This window comes from Ovis aries, chromosome 1 (genome assembly GCF_016772045.2).
Source record: "Ovis aries strain OAR_USU_Benz2616 breed Rambouillet chromosome 1, ARS-UI_Ramb_v3.0, whole genome shotgun sequence".
Lineage (NCBI taxonomy): Eukaryota > Metazoa > Chordata > Mammalia > Artiodactyla > Bovidae > Ovis > Ovis aries.
In genome coordinates, this window is record NC_056054.1 from 84,634,705 (window position 1) to 84,652,663 (window position 17,959).

The 17,959-nt window shown below is 39.1% G+C and overlaps 1 protein-coding gene and 1 long non-coding RNA gene across 7 annotated transcripts in view; one reads left to right on the forward strand and one right to left on the reverse strand.

Annotated features, from left to right (window-relative positions):
- The window catches only part of NTNG1 (netrin G1), a 377,746-nt gene that overhangs the window by 165,068 nt on the left and 194,719 nt on the right, over window positions 1-17,959 (forward strand). The window lies entirely within an intron of this gene.
- On the reverse strand, window positions 13,048-17,833 carry LOC132658046 (uncharacterized). The gene is made up of 3 exons (XR_009597027.1): window positions 17,718-17,833; window positions 15,808-15,894; window positions 13,048-14,593 (listed from the first exon to the last, which is right to left on the reverse strand). It is a non-coding gene; the product is annotated as an uncharacterized LOC132658046 (long non-coding RNA).

Consider the following 17,959-nt stretch of genomic DNA (forward strand, 5'->3'; position numbering starts at 1 on the left):
CCACTGGAAAAACCATATCCTTGACTAGACGGACCTTAGTCGGCAAAGTAATGATGCTGGGAGGGATTGGGGGCAGGAGGAGAAGGGGACGACAGAGGATGAGATGGCTGGATGGCATCACTGACTCCATGGACGTGAATCTGAGCGAACTCCGGGAGTTGGTGATGGTCAGGGAGGCCTGGCATGCTGCGATTCATGGGGTCGCAGAGTCGGACACGACTGAGCAACTGAACTGAACTGATACATGTGTAACACCCATCCTGAAATTTTTAAACCTATGCAAATTTGTATAGCTACTTACAGTTGCAGCTGGATTTTCCAAGCGATTTTGAAGACTCCTTCTTTTTGCACATATAGGATTCTTATTGATACAAAAGAATAATAGAGGTATTCATTTATACTCTACCAGCTGTGATGCTGAAACCCAGCAAAATGTGCATATGTGCATATAGCTTTACATAACAATAACAACAACAAAATTCCTTCTAATATTTCTCCCCACCCTACAAAACAGATTAAAGATAATATATTATTAAAACATTTCTCCTGGGGTGTAAATAGCTCATCATTACTATCTTAATCAGCTATAGCATAAAATATGTTTCATGGCCCTTGATTAGCTACTGGATATTCTTTGAAGCATTAGTACCACAAAGATTTTTACTGCTTGACATCCCTGTCAGAAAGATAGCTCATCCCATTTAAGAATGATCTAGGGAGAATGATGTTATGGACAAAATATTGAAGACGTAAATTTGAGAAATATCATGAAGACCTTGAATGACAGGCCAGAAAATTTAAACTTTACATTATTCTCTCTAGGAATGTAATTGTTATGAGGAAGCACAAGGATTTAGTTAGCCAGATGCTTTGTTTAAATTCTGGCTTTACTATTAGTTGAGCTCAATGATCTGCAGTACTCTCACCTGTAAAATTGGAACAGTCATTCTCTCTTAGATTCTGAGGAAGAGGAGGATAAATGATATAAGGTAATATAAGATAAGGTGTGCAAACTGCCTGAAACTTAGGAAGAACTTGATAAATGACAGCTATCACTAATGTGAAACCACAAGAGGATTCTGAGCATGGGAATGATGCAATTACACTTGTAATTTAGGAAGATTGCTGACAACAGCATGCAGTACAAAGGAAGGCTGAAGGAAGATAGAACAAAACTGTAGAGGTTGTTGCAATAATTTAAGCACATTTTATTTAGACCCTGAAACAGGGTGGTGGTGGTTGTTCAGTTGCTGAGTAATGTCCAGCTCTTTGTGACTTCATGGTGTGTAACACACTAGACTCCTTTGTCCTCCACTGTCTCCCAGCGATTGCTCAAATTTGTGTCCTTTGAGTTAGTGATGCTATCTAACCATCTCATTCTCTGCTGCCCCCTTCTCCTTTTGCCTTCAATCTTTCCCACATTAGAATCTTTTCTAATGAGTCAGCTCTTCGAATTAGGTGGCCAAATCTTCAGCTTCAGCAACAGACCTTCCAGTGAATATTGAGGGTTGATTTCCTTTAGGATTGACTAACCTGATCTCCTTGCAGTCCTAGGGATTCTCAAGAGTCTTCTCCAGCAACATAATTCAAAAGCATCAGTTCTTCAGCATTCAGCCTTCCTTATGGTCCAAATCTCAGATCTGTACACAACTACTGGAAAAATGATAGCTTTGACTATATAGACCGTTGTTAGCAAAACTGATGTTTCTGTTTTTTAATACACTGTCTTGGTTTGTCATAGCATTCCTTCCAAAGAGCATCTTTTAATTTCATGGCTTCAGTAGTTACCGTATGCAGTGATTTTGGAGCCCAAGAAGATAAAATCTGTTACTGCTTCTGCTTTTCCCCCTTCTGTGGAACTTCTCCATCTTTGCCTGCAAAGAACGTAATCAATCTGATTTTGGTATTGATCATCTGTTGATATCCATGTATAGAGTCTTCTGTTGGGTTCTTGGTAAAGAGTGTTTGCTATGACCAGCATGTTTTCTTAACAAAACTGTGTTAGCCTTTGCCCTGCCTTATCTTGTACTCCAAGGCCAAACACTTGTTACTCCAGGTATCTCTTGACTTCCTACTTTTGCATTCCAATCCCTTCTGATGAAAAGGGCATCTTTTTTGGTGATAGTTCTATAAAGTGTTATATGTTTTCATAGAACTAATCAATTTAGCTTCTTTGTCATCAGTGGTTGGGGCATAGACTTGTATTACTGGGATGTTGAATGGTTTGCCTTGGAAATGAAACAAGATCATTCTGTTGTTTTTGAGATTGTACCGTACTGCATTTCAGGCTCTTTTGTTGACTATGAAGGCTGTTCCATTTCTTCTAAGGGGTTCTTGTTCTCAATAATAGATAAAATGGTCATCTGAATTAGATTTGCCCATTGCCATCCATTTTAGTTCACTGATTGCTAATATGTCAATGTTCATTGTTACCATCTCCTGCTTGACCACATCCAATTTACCCTGATTCATGGACCTAACATTCCAGATTCCTACACGATATTGTTCTTTACAGCACTGGACTTTGCTTCCACCACCAGACACATCCACCACTGAGCATCATTTTTGCTATTGCCCAGCCACTTCATTCTTTCTGGAGCTATTAGTAATTGCCTTCTGTGCTTACTCAGTAGCATGTTGGACACCTTCGAACCTGGTGGACTCATATTCTGGTGCCCTGTCTTTTTACTTTTTCATACAGTCCACAGTATTCTCCAGGTAAGAATACTAGCGCAGGTTTCCATTTCCTACTCCAATGAACCATGTTTTGTCAAAATTCTTCTCTATGTCCTTTGCATTATAGGGGACTGGAATTCAAAAGTAGGAAGTCAAGAGATACTTGGAGTAACAGGCAAGTTTAGCCTGGGAGTACAAAATGAAGCAAGGCAAAAGCTAACCGAGTTTTGCCAAGAGAACACACTGGTCATAGCAAACACCCTCTTCCAACAACACAAGAAATGATTCCACGCATAGACAAGTTGTCAATACCAACAATATTCTTTGCATTCAAAGGTGGAGAAGCTCTAGAGAGTTAGCAAAAACAAGACCAGGAGCTGACTATGGCTCAGATCATGAACTCCTTATTGTCAAATTCAGACTTAAATTGAAGAAAGTAGGGAAAACCACTAGACCCATTCAGGTTAACTAAATCAGATCCCTTATGATTATACAGTGGTAGTGACAAATAGATTCAAGGGCTTAGGTCTGATAAACAGAGTGCCTGAAGAACTATGGATGGAGGTTCATGATGTAGTACAGGAGGCGGTGATCATAACCATCCCCAAGAAAAATAAATGCAAAAAGGCAAAATGTGTCTGAAGGGGCCTTACAAATAGCTGAGAAAATAAGAGAAAAGAAAGGTAAAGGAGAAAAGGAAAGATATACCCATCTGAATGCAGAGTTTCAAAGAACAGCAAGGAGAGATTAAAAAAAAAAAAAAAAGCCTTCCTAAGTGAACAACGCAAAGAAATAGAGGAAAACCATAGAATGGGAAAGATGAGAGATCTCTTCAAGAAAATTAGAGATACCAAGGGAATGTTTCATGCAAAGATGGGAGCAATAAAGGATAGAAACTGTATGGACTAACAGAAGCAGAAGATATTAAGAAGAGGAAGAACTATACAAAAAAGATCTTAATGACCCAGATAACCATGATGATGTGATCACTCACATAGAGCCAGACATTCTTGGAGTGTGAAGTCAAGTGGGCCTTAGGAAGTATCACTACGAACAAAGCTAGTAGAGATGATGGAATTCCAGTTGAGTTATTTCAAATCCTAAAAGATGATGCTGTGAAAGTGCTGCACTCAGTTCAGTTCAGTCGCTCAGTCGTGTCTGACTCTTTGTGACCCCATGAATAGCTTCACGCCAGGCCTCCCTGTCCATCACCAACTCCCAGAGTTCACTCAGATTCACGTCCATTGAGTCAGTGATGCCATCCAGCCATCTCATCCTCTGTCGTCCCCTTCTCCTCCTGCCCCCAATCCCTCCCAGCATCAGAGTCTTTTCCAATGAGTCAACTCTTCGCATGAGGTGGCCAAAGTACTGGAGTTTCAGCTTTAGCATCATTCCTTCCAAAGAAATCCCAGGGCTGATCTCCTTCAGAATGGACTGGGTGGATCTCCTTGCAGTCCAAGGGACTCTCAAGAGTCTTCTCCAACACCACAGTTCAAAAGCATCAATTCTTTGGCGCTCTGCCTTCTTCACAGTCCAACTCTCACATCCATACATGACAACTGGAAAAACCATAGCCTTGACTAGATGGACCTTAGTAGGCAAAGTAATGTCTCTGCTTTTGAATATGCCAACATGGCATCAAATTCAGAAAACTCAGCAGTGGCCACAGGACTGGAAAGGTAAGTTTTCATTCCAAGATCAAAGAAGGGCAGTGCCAAAGAATGCTCAAACTACCACACAATTGCACTCATCTCGCACGCTAGCAAAGTAATGCTCAAAATTCTCTAAGCCAGGCTTCAACAGTATGTGAATCAAGAACTTCCAGATGTTCAAGCTGGATTTAGAAAAGGCAGAATATCCAGAGACCAAATTGCCAACATCCGTTGGATCATTGAAAAAGCAAGAGAGTTCCATAAAAACATCTATTTCTGCTTCATTGACTACGCCTTTGATTATGTGAAACAAAGAATTGATGCTTTTGAACTATGACATTGGAGAAGACTCTTCAGAATCCATTGGGCTGCAAGGAGATCCAACCAGTCAATCCTAAAGGAAATCAGTCCTGAATATTCATTGGAAGGACTGATACTGAAGCTGAAACTCCAATACTTTGGCCACCTGATGTGAAGAACTGACTCATTGAAAAAGACCCTGATGCTGAGCAAAATTGAAGGCAGGAGGAGAAGGGGATGACATGGTTGGATGTCATCACTGACTCAATGGACATGAGTTTGAACAAGCTCCCAGAGTTGGTGATGGACAGGGAAGCCTGGCATGCTGCAGTCCATGGGGTCTCAAAGAGTCAGACATGACTAAGCGACTGAACTGAACTGAACTGAACTAAACACAACAAACTGTGGAAAATTCTTCAAGAGATGGGAATATCGGACCACCTTACCTGTCTCCTGAGAAACTTGTATGCAGGTCAAGAAGCAACAGTTAGAACTGGATATGGAACAATGGACTGGTTCCAGATTGGGAAAGGACTAAGTCAAGGCTATACATTGTCACCCTGCTTATTTAACTTCTATGCAGAATACATCATGCCAAATGCTGGGCTGGATGAAGCACAACCTGAAACCAAGATTGCTGGGAGAAATATCAATAACCATAGGTATGCACATGATACCACCCTTATGGCAGAAAATGAAGAGGAACTAAAGAGCCTCTTGATGAATGCGAAAGAGGAGAGATAAAAAGCTGGCTTAAAGTTCAGTATTCAAAAAACCAAGATCATGGCATCTGGTCCCATCACTTCATGGCAAATAGATGGGGAAACAATGGAAACTGTCACAGACTTTACTTTCTTGGGCTCCAGAATTACTGCAAATGGTGACTGCAGCCATGAAATTAAAAGATGCCCCTGGAAGAAAAGCTATGATAAACCTGGAAAGCATATTAAAAAGCAGAGACATAGCTTTACTGACACAGGTCTGTCTAGTCAAAGCTATGGTTTTTCCTGTAGTCTTTTATGAATGTGTGGGTTGGACTATAAAGAAGGCTAAGCGCTGAAGAATTGATGCTTTTGAACTGTGGTGTTGGAGAAGACTCTGGAGAGTCCCTTGTACTGCAAGGAGATCAGTCCATCCTAAAGGAAATCCATCCTGAATATTCATTGGAAAGACTGATGCTGAAGCTGTAGCTCCAGTACTTTGGCCACCTGATGCAAAGAGCTGACTCATTAGAAAGACCCTGATGCTGAGAAAGTTTGAAGGCAGAAGGAGAAGGGTTCAACAGAGAACAAGATGGTTGGATGGCATCAGAGACTGAATGGACACAAGTTTGAGCAAGCTCTGGGTGATGGTGATAGGGAAGTCTGGCATGTTGCAGTCCATGGGATCACGAAGAATTGGACATGACTGAGCAACTGCATGACAACTTCACTATGACCTGTTCATCTTGGGTGGCCCTGCACAGCATAGCTCATAGCTTCACTGAGTTAACACAAACCTCTTTGCCGCAACAAGTCTATTATCCATGAAAGGGCTGAAATAGGGTACAGAAGAACTAATAAATGACATTGTAATAAATAGAATTGATGGAGTAGGACAACTGATATGAGCATGAGAGAAAGGGAAAAGAAAAAGATAATTTCAAAATTGGAAACTAAGTGACTAGGAGGATGTTGACACTCATCGGGAAGCACAGTAAAATGATGAAGTAGTCCTTGGGGTTCCATTGGGACGTTCAGACCCAGATGTCTGGCTGGACCATTGAAAAAGAAGAGCAGTGGTACAATGGAAAGTTTCATATATTTCAGGTGTTTGCACTAAAGTACAAATTGAAGCTAGGAAGTTATGTGAGTATTGCGAGACTGCAGGAGAAAAACAGAAAAAGTCCAAAATAAGAACACTGAGAAATAACAAATTTATAATAAAGTAGAAGAATCAAACAGAAGTTAAAATCATTCCCTAAAAGTCAGTGAAGGTAAATAAAATGTGATATAGCCAATCAATGAAATATTATTCAACACTAAAAAAGAAATGAGCTGTCAAACCGTGAGAAGACATGAAGGAAAGTTAAATGCATATCACTAAGTGAAAGAAACCTACTTGAAAATGCTAAACACTATATGATTCCAAGTATATGATATTTTGGAAGGGAAAAACTATAGAAATAATTAAGATTATTGTTGGTAGTGGTGGGGGTGAGGAAGATGAATAGACGGCACAGAGGATTTTTGTGGCTGTTGAAAATACTCTGTGCTATTATGATGATGGACGTATGCCATTGCATATTTGTTCAAAATAGAATATGTGACATCAAGAGTGATCCCTAAGGTGAACTATGGACTTTGATTATGATATGTCAATGTTAGTTCATCCTCGTTAAAAATATATACCATTTTGGTGAGTGATGTTGATAATGAGGGAGGTAATCCGTCTAGTCAAGGCTATGGTTTTTCCTGTGGTCATGTATGGATGTGAGAGTTGGACTGTGAAGACGGCTGAGCACCGAAGAATTGATGCTTTTGAACTGTGGTGTTGGAGAAGACTCTTGAGAGTCCCTTGGACTTCAAGGAGATCCAACCAGTCCATCCTAAAGGAGATCAGCCCTGGGATTTCTTTGGAAGGAGTGATGCTAAAGCTGAAGCTCCAGTACTTTCGCCACCTCATGCGAAGAGTTGACTCATTGGAAAAGACTCTGATGCTGGGAGGGATTGGGGGCAGGAGGAGAAGGGGATGACAGGATGAGATGGCTGGACGGCATCACTGACTCAATGGACATGAGTCTGAGTGAATTCCAGGAGTTGGTGATGGACAGGGAGGCCTGGTGTGCTGCAATTCATGGGGTTGCAAAGAGTCAGACACGACTGAGCGACTGAACTGAACTGAATGTGTGTGTGGCGGCAGGAGATAGATGGTACGTCTCTGTAGTTCCCCGTTAATTTGGTTTTAAACCTTAAAATTTCTCTTAAAAATTAATCTTATTTTTAAAAATTCAGTGCACCCATTGCAAAGGATTGAGGAATGAGTAGAGGCTAAATAAAATGAAGCAAGTGTAAAATGTTTCAAGAAGTTTTGCAGTGAATGGTAGTGAAGTAAAGAAATGCTTATATTCTGAGGAGGTTTGGATTCATTTATTTTTAGTTCAGTTCAGTTCAATTTAGTCATTCAGTCGTGTCTGACTCTTTGCGACCCCGTGAATCGCAGCACGCCAGGCCTCCCTGTCCATCACCAACTCCCAGAGTTCACTCAGACTCACATCCATCAAGTCAGTGATGCCATCCAGCCATCTCATCCTCTGTCGTCCCCTTCAGTGAAAGTTTATACCTTCAGTATTACTAGATTAATTGCTTTGGAGTCTTTTCTGAATCAAGATTCAATGATTTTCTTTGTCTTAGCTTCCTCTCTAATTTCTCAGACAACATCCCAGACAAAATCAAGATAACTTTTGTATGATACAAGTTTACCTAAGTCCTCACTTTATTAAAGTATAATATTCTCTAGTCAGTTGTCTTTCCCAGTGACTCACATTTTTATTTCAGAATCTTTGCCTTCCTCTTCCTTCTCTTCATTCTCATCAGACATCCTACTTCAGTGACAAAATCAAGCCATCAGAGATGCTGATTCTTTCAACTTTCCACCATCATATGTACAAAAGTATGTGCCTCTGAATCTCCTTGTTTTCCTTTTCCTGCTTTCACAATGGAGTGAGGTGACTCCTCCATTTACTGGGTTGGATTTCTCTACACCCTCCTTCTCGAGAACCTGCGCTTTTATTCATCTCCTCACCTTTACATATACGCAGGCTCACACTGACTTCTTTATAGCAGACATAAAGCAGGTTCAGGTCTCAACCAGACATTTTTAAAGCCCCCCCCCCCCTACTGCTTATGTTCCTCCAATTCCTTTTATACAGAGGTTAATTCCATAGCTTCATAAATTTTGGCCATCTTTTCACATATAACACCACACATTGCCTTCTGCTGTTGCAAGTTTCTTTGCTTGGAATGATTTCCTGCCCCTCAAATCCCCTGCCCCTTCCCAGCCTTCTTTATACTCATCTATTCAGTCTCAAATATCACTTTCTTAGAATAGTTTTTTCTCAATGCTAGTCTAGGAGATTTTTTTGTTTATTATACCTACTACCCTTCTGGTCACTTTTCATGGTTCTTTCTTAAGGGATTATAAATTCCACAAGGGAGAGAGAATGTGTCCTGTTCATTCTTATGTAATGACTACTAGGTACAGCCTGTATAGAGTAAGTTTTAAGAATATGTTGTTGAATATTCATTGTAGATGCTCATTAATAGATTTCTTAGTGCTTATAATGTAATTTATCAAAAGAATAGATTTAGATTCAATTGAATTTCATATTAATTGACTTTTACACATTGATTTTAGGAGTAAAGCAAGGAATATTTTCACATGAAATCATATTTCTCACTAAGCACAATTATAATTTGAAATATGTTTTCACTGAAGAAGTGTTGGCCTCAGTGTATAATATAATCAGCCTATAACATTTCTATATATACTTCAGTAAGCATTATCTCTTTGCCATATGTATTTAATTTTTCAGTTTGTGTATTTAATTCTCCTGTACTGCTAATAACTTAGTCAACCAGACACATAATGCTTATGTATACACATATTAAAAAATAGAACAGAATCATTTCACAATTCATAGGCATTTCCTCATGGTTTGAGGAAATTCACTCATGGCTTGAGAATATCACGGATCCTGCCTTAATGCCAACATTTTTAGCAGAGAAGCCCAGCTAGAAAAGCCAAATAAAATGCTCAGAAAAAAAAGAGTGTAATGACAGAAAAGTACCTGAAATGACAACTACGACTTGTGCCCTGATCCAAAGCGAAGTGAAGTGAAGTCGCTCGGTCGTATCTGACTCTTTGTGACCCCGTGGACTGTAGCCTACCAGGCTCTTCTGTCCATGGGATTTTCCAGGCAAGAATACTGGAGTGGGTTGCCATTTCCTTCTCCAGGAGATCTTCCCAACCCAGGGATTGAACCTGGGTCTCCTACATTGTAGGCAGACACTTTACTGTCTGAGCCACCAGGGAAGTCTGACCTGATCCAAATGTAGTCACTAATTAGCTGTGTGATCTTAGATATGTCATTTGACTTCCTTAATATGAAGTGCAGAATTGCAGAATTGAACTTTAAATTGAGGTAAGTTGATCTCAAAAGTATATAATGCATTTAATCCTACGTTTCCTAATGTTGTGAGGGAAGACACACACAGTCCTAATTCATAAAAACTTATCTCCTTCATATGGACCCAAACCAAAATAGTCCAGAATTAAAGAAAACATGCTGTTGTATTTGACATGATGAAGTGCTTAATAAACAAAAGGGGCCATGCGTGCTATAGAGTTTAGAGAAAAGAACTTATTAGATGGTAAGACTCTTCACTGTCAATACAATAAGATTGAGTATAGAATATCTAATTGTATGCTTGTATGTAGAACCTACCCCAGAATATGCATTGAGTAAATACATGAAAAACAGGTGGTTGAATCAATGAATTAAAATGTTTAAAATGTTGATTACACATGAAGAAATATTCCAAAGTGTTTCATACATATATATATATATATATATATATATATATAATTATATACACACATACACAATGTATTGCATGTTTGTGTCTGTGTGTGCATGGGTCTTTTCTGTAAATGTCAAAGTAGCATTTTATACAGGAGGAAAATGAATGTATAGCTGACTTATTAACTACTTGAAATACATTAGAGTGTTTATATTATAACCCATACAAAAATAGGTTACAAGTGATTTAAAGACTAAATGATGCCATAAATGAAAGAAAATATATGGGAATTTTATACTTAGTGGAGTGAGAATACATGTTCTAAATTCTATCTAAAACCAAAAAGATAGAAGCCCTAAAGGAAAATACAGATAAACAATATTAAAATTTAAACTCACTACTTCAAAAATATTTATAAGAAGTATATAAATTATAAACTGAGGCCATTTTGCAGTGGATTTGACAGAGCTAACAGCCTTAATATAAAGAACTCTTTCGTATAAATAATAATAAAAATATAACCTAAATATTTTTTAAGTAAAGGCCAAAGACAAATTTTTAAATTTACAAGAAATAAAGAGGAAAACAATGGGTCAATAAACATGTGAAGAGCTGTTTTTTTCTTCATTAGTTCTTACAAATTTAGATAAATACAAGTGTTCTGTGTTGACAAGTGTGTGAAGAAATGGTCATTCACTTTCCCTACTGGTGGGAGTATAATTGTGATCTTCCTGGCAGACAGTTTAGAAATACCATAAAAATTAATGGTTCTTAAAATGTGTTACCCACTCATCCAGCAATTTGACTGTTAGAAATTTAAACTTAAAGAAATAGTCAGAAATGTAGACAAAAATAAATAAGCAAATATGATCATCTATATAACAAACTTAGATAGCATATTAAAAAGCAGAGACATTACTTTGCCAACAAAGGTCCATCTAGTCAAGGCTATGGTTTTTCCAGTGGTCATGTATGGATGTGAGAGTTAGACTGTGAAGACGGCTGAGCACCGAAGAATTGATGCTTTTGAACTGTGGTGTTGGAGAAGGCTCTTGAGAGTCCCTTGGACTGCAAGGAGATCCAACCAGTCCATCCTAAAGGAGATCAGTCCTGGGTGTTCGTTGGAAGGACCGATGCTGAAGCTGAAACTCTAGTACTTTGGCCACCTCATGTGAAGAGCTGACTCATTGCAAAAGACTCTGATGCTGGGAGAGACTGGGGGCAGGAGGAGAAGGGGATGACAGAGGATAAGATGGCTGGATGGCATCACCGACTCGATGGACATGAGTTTGGGTAAACTCTGGGAGTTGGTCATGGACAGGGAGGCCTGGCGTGCTGCGATTCATGGGGTCGCAAATTGTCAGACATGATTGAGCGACTGAAGTGAACTGAACTGAAGATTTATTTATAATCATGAAAAATGAGAAATAGCTTCATAAGCATCTTGGCCAGTGAAGGTGAAAAAACTGTGCAGAAATTTGTATAATCTTTTCTTAAAAGCAACCTGTCAATATGCATCAAGCATTAGATATTTTTAAAGTATTTATACTCTTTGACACGTTGATACCTTTGCTAGGAATTTCTCCTTAAGGAAATAAATGGAAACACAGATAATGCCAAATTCGTGGAGATATTCATTGTAACATTATAGCAATTTATAATCCAGTGTTGGACTATGAGCACTGAGTAAGCAAATGGTAGAGTCCTAAAATAGAGTGTTCAGCCGTTATTAATGTTATTTATAAAATGTTTCACTGTCTTGGAAGTATGTGTATATCAGATGACAAAGTGAGAAAAAGACTGTGTTCCTGGGGTTCACTCCAGCACTCTGCCATGATCTACTATGACTTCTCTAAGCTTCAGTTTTTCAGTCTATAAAATGGGCTCATACCTCTGCATGATTTATAGGGATGCTGGGAGAATTAAACAAAATAATGAATATAAAGTACTCAGCACAAGACACATACCACTCAATAAAAAGTATTATTTTTTTAATGGGGCACACTGTTCCATAAAAGAATGGTTGTAACTGAGTATACAATGAAGATAATTCATTATAGTGTTAATAGTGGTTATCTTGGAATGGTACAATTAGAAGTGATTTTTTTCTGTATATACTTTAAGTTTTTCTACTTTTCATAATTTTTAAATATATTGGTTTTGTTTTCAAATGGTAGAAAACAGACAAAGGATTCTGAAAAGAAAGAGTAAGTCAGACAGGCAGCAGCAGCAGCATCCAGGACCTGGGCCACCAGGGCAGAGCCAGCGCCATCTGCCACACAGCAAGGAGGCAGAGTGCTGGCCGACAAGGTGCGGCCTGGTGGCCAGAGCAGTGGTGCTGCAGTTGTGATGTGTATCTGAAGCAGCTGTGGAGCCTGAGGACAGGCGAGAAGCCAGAACCCCACCTCCAGAGATTGTAATCTGGTAGGACTGAGGTGGCATCCAAGGACTGGAATTTTTAATAGCTACTCCACCTGTGACTCTAACTCACACCAAAATTTGAGAACCCTCAGGCTAGAGCATGGTATTAATGAGGCCAAAGTTCCAGACTGAATCCCCAAGGGGCTTGCAGAGTTAGCCGCTTTGTGTGCCTGCAGGCTTCTGGCCCATGCACTGCCATATGTCCAACCCAGGCTGGGCCAGTTCAAGGCATGAATGGGAAAGAGCACATTATCTCCTCTCTTCTCTCCATTCCCCACCCCTCCTCGCACTGTTAAACAAATATTCCCTAACACATGTTCTATATTATTGGTGAGTCAGTAATAGCACCTCTGCTAGACTATAAGAGGACATATCTTTAAAAGGAAGGAGACTTTGACTGCTATATATGGTGATTGATAAAGATCAGACAAAACAGGTGATCTGAAAAAGTAATCAGTTTAATAAGATTCATGTTTAAAGGGCAGGGTACTTTTGCTTTTCCAAGAGAGTTATAGAGATTAGTGAGAGTTCACAGTTGTTTAGTATTCATTTGGAATTGTTCAGCATTTTCCTCATGTTTTTGTTGGTTTCATTTATTTATCCACTGTTTTCTAACATAACCTTAAAACATAGTGTGTTATGGGTCTGAGTTCATCTGAAGTTCAGGTTGTTCCAGCGTATAAAATGACCTGATGGGACTCAAGTTCTTTTATCCAAAATAGTTTCAGCCTTATACACCCAATAAATGAATTCTTTGCAGCACTCAGCCATCTGATTTTTACTTGCCCTTTTGCAAAATCCATTCATGTTTGCTTTTGAAAATAACTTTTAATTAAAGTCATCCCGTGGATTTTACACTGTGCTCAGTTTTCAATGTCAGAAAGCCATTGTGTAATTAACATTAGGGTTGGTTGGAACATGTAGGAAAAATCGTTTGTATTCTTGCCTTTTTAAAATGGACCCCAGTAAAGCAAATTATGTCACTTTGATTTTCCTGACCATCTTACTCAACCTTGTTTCTTTTCTTCTGGTTCCCTTTATATGTGATTATTTTAAGTTTCGTTACCTATACCTTTGATCCATTCTTTTTTGTTCATCAATCATGAAAATATCCGACTTCACTTTGTTTCATATTCACCAATTCTCTTGCTTCTATGGTAGATTAAATAATCCAGCTTCCCCCCTGGATTGGAAATATCAAATAGCCTTACTGTTTGTCACTAGTTTTCTTGTGCCATAATGAAGATGCATCTGGTGGCATTTGGCTCATGCTTTGAAACCTGAAGGGAGCAATAGGTTTGTGAAATAAATGTGAAGAGAAGAGGCCTTGATATCTGCCCTACTTAGCTTCAGTTCCCCTTCTTGAATTACAGCTGTGGGAACACTCTGTTTCTTCATCTTTAAAATGGAGATGATAATATGGACTTTGCAGGTTTGTTTGTAAATTAATAGTATTTACAAAGAACCAGGGATACAGTAAGCATTTAATAAATTACAGCTATTATAATGAATATATATATATATATATATATATAATATAAAGCATACAAATAACACAAAGCAGAAAAAGCTAGTGAATATAAGGGATGACAGAATCGAGATTCAAAGTGGTTTCAACTAGTATGATATTTAACAAGTACAACAAGATATAGTATCCAGTTTAGTATTCCAAATTAAGCTACTAGTTTTCTAATTTAGTAGATCCGTTAACATCTTTGTTTAACTATACTTTACTGAGTATCTATCCCCTTCAGTTATTTTCGCCCTCCAGAAACTTCCTCTTCTCTTGACCCATTCTTCTGATTTCCTTTATACCTCTTTGGCTCATCCATCTTTGTTCCCTTTATGTTGTTTTCTGCTTTACATCATCCTCTCCATGGTGATATTACCTATCACTCACAATTTTGAAATTTCCATTTTATTAGTTTTCCATGATTCACTGGTGAACACCAGATCCACACGTTCAGTTATTACTCAGTAGTCCTATATGAACGTTTGAAAAGAGAACTCATTGAGTTTGTATAAATATTCCTTCACCCTATCTAAACTCTTGTTCCCAGGTCAAGCTAAGCATCCCGTTAATTACTCATCATAGTAAATGGTATATTGCCATTTACACAGACACACAAACCAGAAATCTAGACTCTTCAAGTCTACTTACTGTCCCTACCACTCAATCAGTAAGCTAATTCCTGTGATTCTGTTATTTCTTTTTCTGTGACCCGATTATTTCTTCCAAATCATCCCCCTGCCTCTTCCATAATTATTGCCTGTCATAATTCCTGCCTGGATTTCAATAGCTACTTCGCTGGACAGCCTGTCCCACTACTCTGGTTCCTTACCAAACTGCCTTCAAACCTTCTGTCAAAGTTTAGCATCGCACAGATTTTTGAGTTAAATACACCTTTATTTAAGTTCCAGATCCATCTCTGGTGGGAAAATTATTTAACTCAGTTTACAGGGCTGTAAAATAAGGATAATAATATGCATATCATTAGGTTGTTGGGCACATTACCTTTGAAAGTGTATGTCATAGAAAGGAACCTTAATAATTTCATTTACTGCTGTTATCTTTCATGCAAATTTGACCATGTCATATCCTTCCCTAAACCCCTTAATAATGCTCAATAACTTTTTTTTTAATAATGCTCAATAACTTTTAAGATAAAACTCAGTCTTGTCTGCTTAGCTGACCAGTTCTCTTATAGTTTAGTCCTAACTCTAGATTCTTCCTTCAGCATTGACCATTTTATGCCCTTCATTCTGGGCTATTCTATCTCTAAGCCATTTCCTGGAACCAGAGCAATCTTAGGTCTCTCTGTCATTAAATATACTCTCCTTGTACTAAGAAGACATTCTTTTCCCTGGTGACTATGTTCTCTCCCTTTAATACTAACATATCATCTGACTTATAGAAATTTTCTCTGGCCTAATCAAGGTGACCATCCATTCTAGCTTATCAAAGATAGGCTTAGTTTATAGCTGCTGTCTCCCTGTAATTATTATTAGCACCACCCTTCACATTCAAGAGAATTTCATGATACATTATATGGTCACCTTACCTAAACTCCACTTGTTCCCAGGCTAAGCTAAGCATCCCCTATTTTCTGTTTCCATAGCATTCTGCATCCCCTTCTGCTTTAGATTTATCACAAAATAAATTTTTCATAAAATCTTATTGTTTTACAAAATCTTACTTATCTGTCTCCCACTGGATTATGAGTTCCTTGAGGGCATGAATTTCATCTCATCTATTTTCACATCATTCATTCCTAGGATGGTGCCTGAAAAACATAAGTGTTGTATATTAATTATGGCATCCTGTCTTCTTAATCCCGCTTAAATTACCTATGAAATACTAAGTAAGGAAAGATGCCTCAGCAGCAAAAAGGAGTGAGAATTCAGTTGGGTCTCTGATGTGCCTAAAATACCCATGAGACAAATGTGGACACCACAGAGAATTGTCTTCATTACCGTGTTGTCCTCCCTTTTCCTGCTTCATTTTGTACTGTAGGTCCAGGCTTCCACTTCTGCATTTGTGTGTCTCTCTCGCGCATTTGCCCTCTGTCACCTGCCATTAAACCCTACGTTAAATTGCAGAAGACTTAGAAATGCTAATTAGGTTTTTCTTTTGCTTTCAGTCACAGACCAGACCTCCAAACTTCATTCTCTGTGTCCCACTGAGTAATTATAACAAGGTGCATGCTTAGTCACTCAGCTGTGTGCAACTCTTTGTGACTCTGTGGACGGTAGCCTGCCAGGCTCCTCTGTCCATGGATTATCCACACAAGAATACTGGAGTGGGTTGTCATTTCCTTCTTCAAGAGATCTTCCTGACCCAGGAATCAAATTCAAATCTCCTGTGTTTCCTGCCTTGTAGGTGAATTCTTTACCCACTCAGCTAGCATTTATTGAGAGCTTACTGTGTGCCAGGCTACTTTAAGTACATCTCATGCATTAAATACATCATTTAATAGTGTGAGGAGTAAATAGTATCCTTTGTGCTACAGACTCATTCTGAACTGAGGTGTCTCTCAACTAACCTTGAACTTTGTTTGCTGACTCACTTCTTTATTTGATTTGGTTATGTCCATCTCTGGGGCTTCCCAGATGGCACAGTAGTAAAGACTGCCTGCCAATGCAGGCGACACAGCAGATGTGAGTTCAGTCCCTGAGTCGGGAAGATCCCCTGGAGGAGGAAATGGCTACCCACTCTGATATTCTTGCCTGGAAAACACCTGGCAGAGAGGAGCCTGGCAGGCTCCACTCCATGAGGCCGCACAGAGTGGGACATAACTGAGCACGCACGCACACACGTCCATCTCTGTGCTGAAAGTCAAGGATTGTCTTCCTAGTCTTCTTGTGTTGTGAACCAAATCATTTCACCACCTGAAAGATTCCTATGCTAACATCTTATCCTGACCCTAGAAGACAAGTTTTAAGAATAGCTGTTCCAGCATCAGCAACCGACAGCAACCACAGGCAGTATAGACATTGTTAGGAACCTGATGCAACAGACTAGTTACAAAAGACAGGTTTGAATCACCAGGGGAAATCTGAATATGACCATGCAGTGTGAGATATTAAGAAGTTATTCTTGATTTTGTTAGATGTGATCATGTCATCGCAGTAATGTGTTAAAGAAAAAGATGCGTTCTTCAGATGTAAGAGTGAAGTGAACTGGTGTTTGTGCATGTGCGCATGCCAGGTCGCTTCAGGCGCCTCAGTCTCTTTGCCTCCCTGTGGACTGGAGCCCACCAGGCTCCTCTGTCCACGGGATTCTCCAGGCAAGAAAGGGAGTGGGTTGCCGCACCCTCCTCCAGAGGATCTTCCTGACCAAATACCTCCTGCATTGGTAGGCAGGTTATTTACCACTAGTGCCACCTGTGCAAAATAGTCTAGCCAAAATTATAGAAATTTAAAAAATGAAAACAAAAAGATCAAATGGGGTTACTAGCAATAGAAGAGGACATAGATAAACAGACTACTGGTAATTGTTGAAGTTGGGTGATGGGTACACAGTGGGTCACTATACTATTCTTCTGCTTTAGTGTGTGTTTGAAAGTCTTGTGTCAAACATGTAACAGGGTGATTCCTGGCATCCTACCTTAGTTGTGCTGAATCAAGATCACTGGGGGTAGATTCCTTGAATCTGCATTCTTAGAAAACTCCCCAGGTGATTCCTAGGTGCCTGAAATTTGAGAACCACTGGTTGATATTTAAGATGGCAGGATCATTTCTCTAATATCTGTCCCTCCCCAAGACAATAATTGCTGCTGCTTAAGATGTCCAAGCAAACCCTTAACTTCAAGGATGAAAATATCAACACATCAATCTTAAAGGTGAATA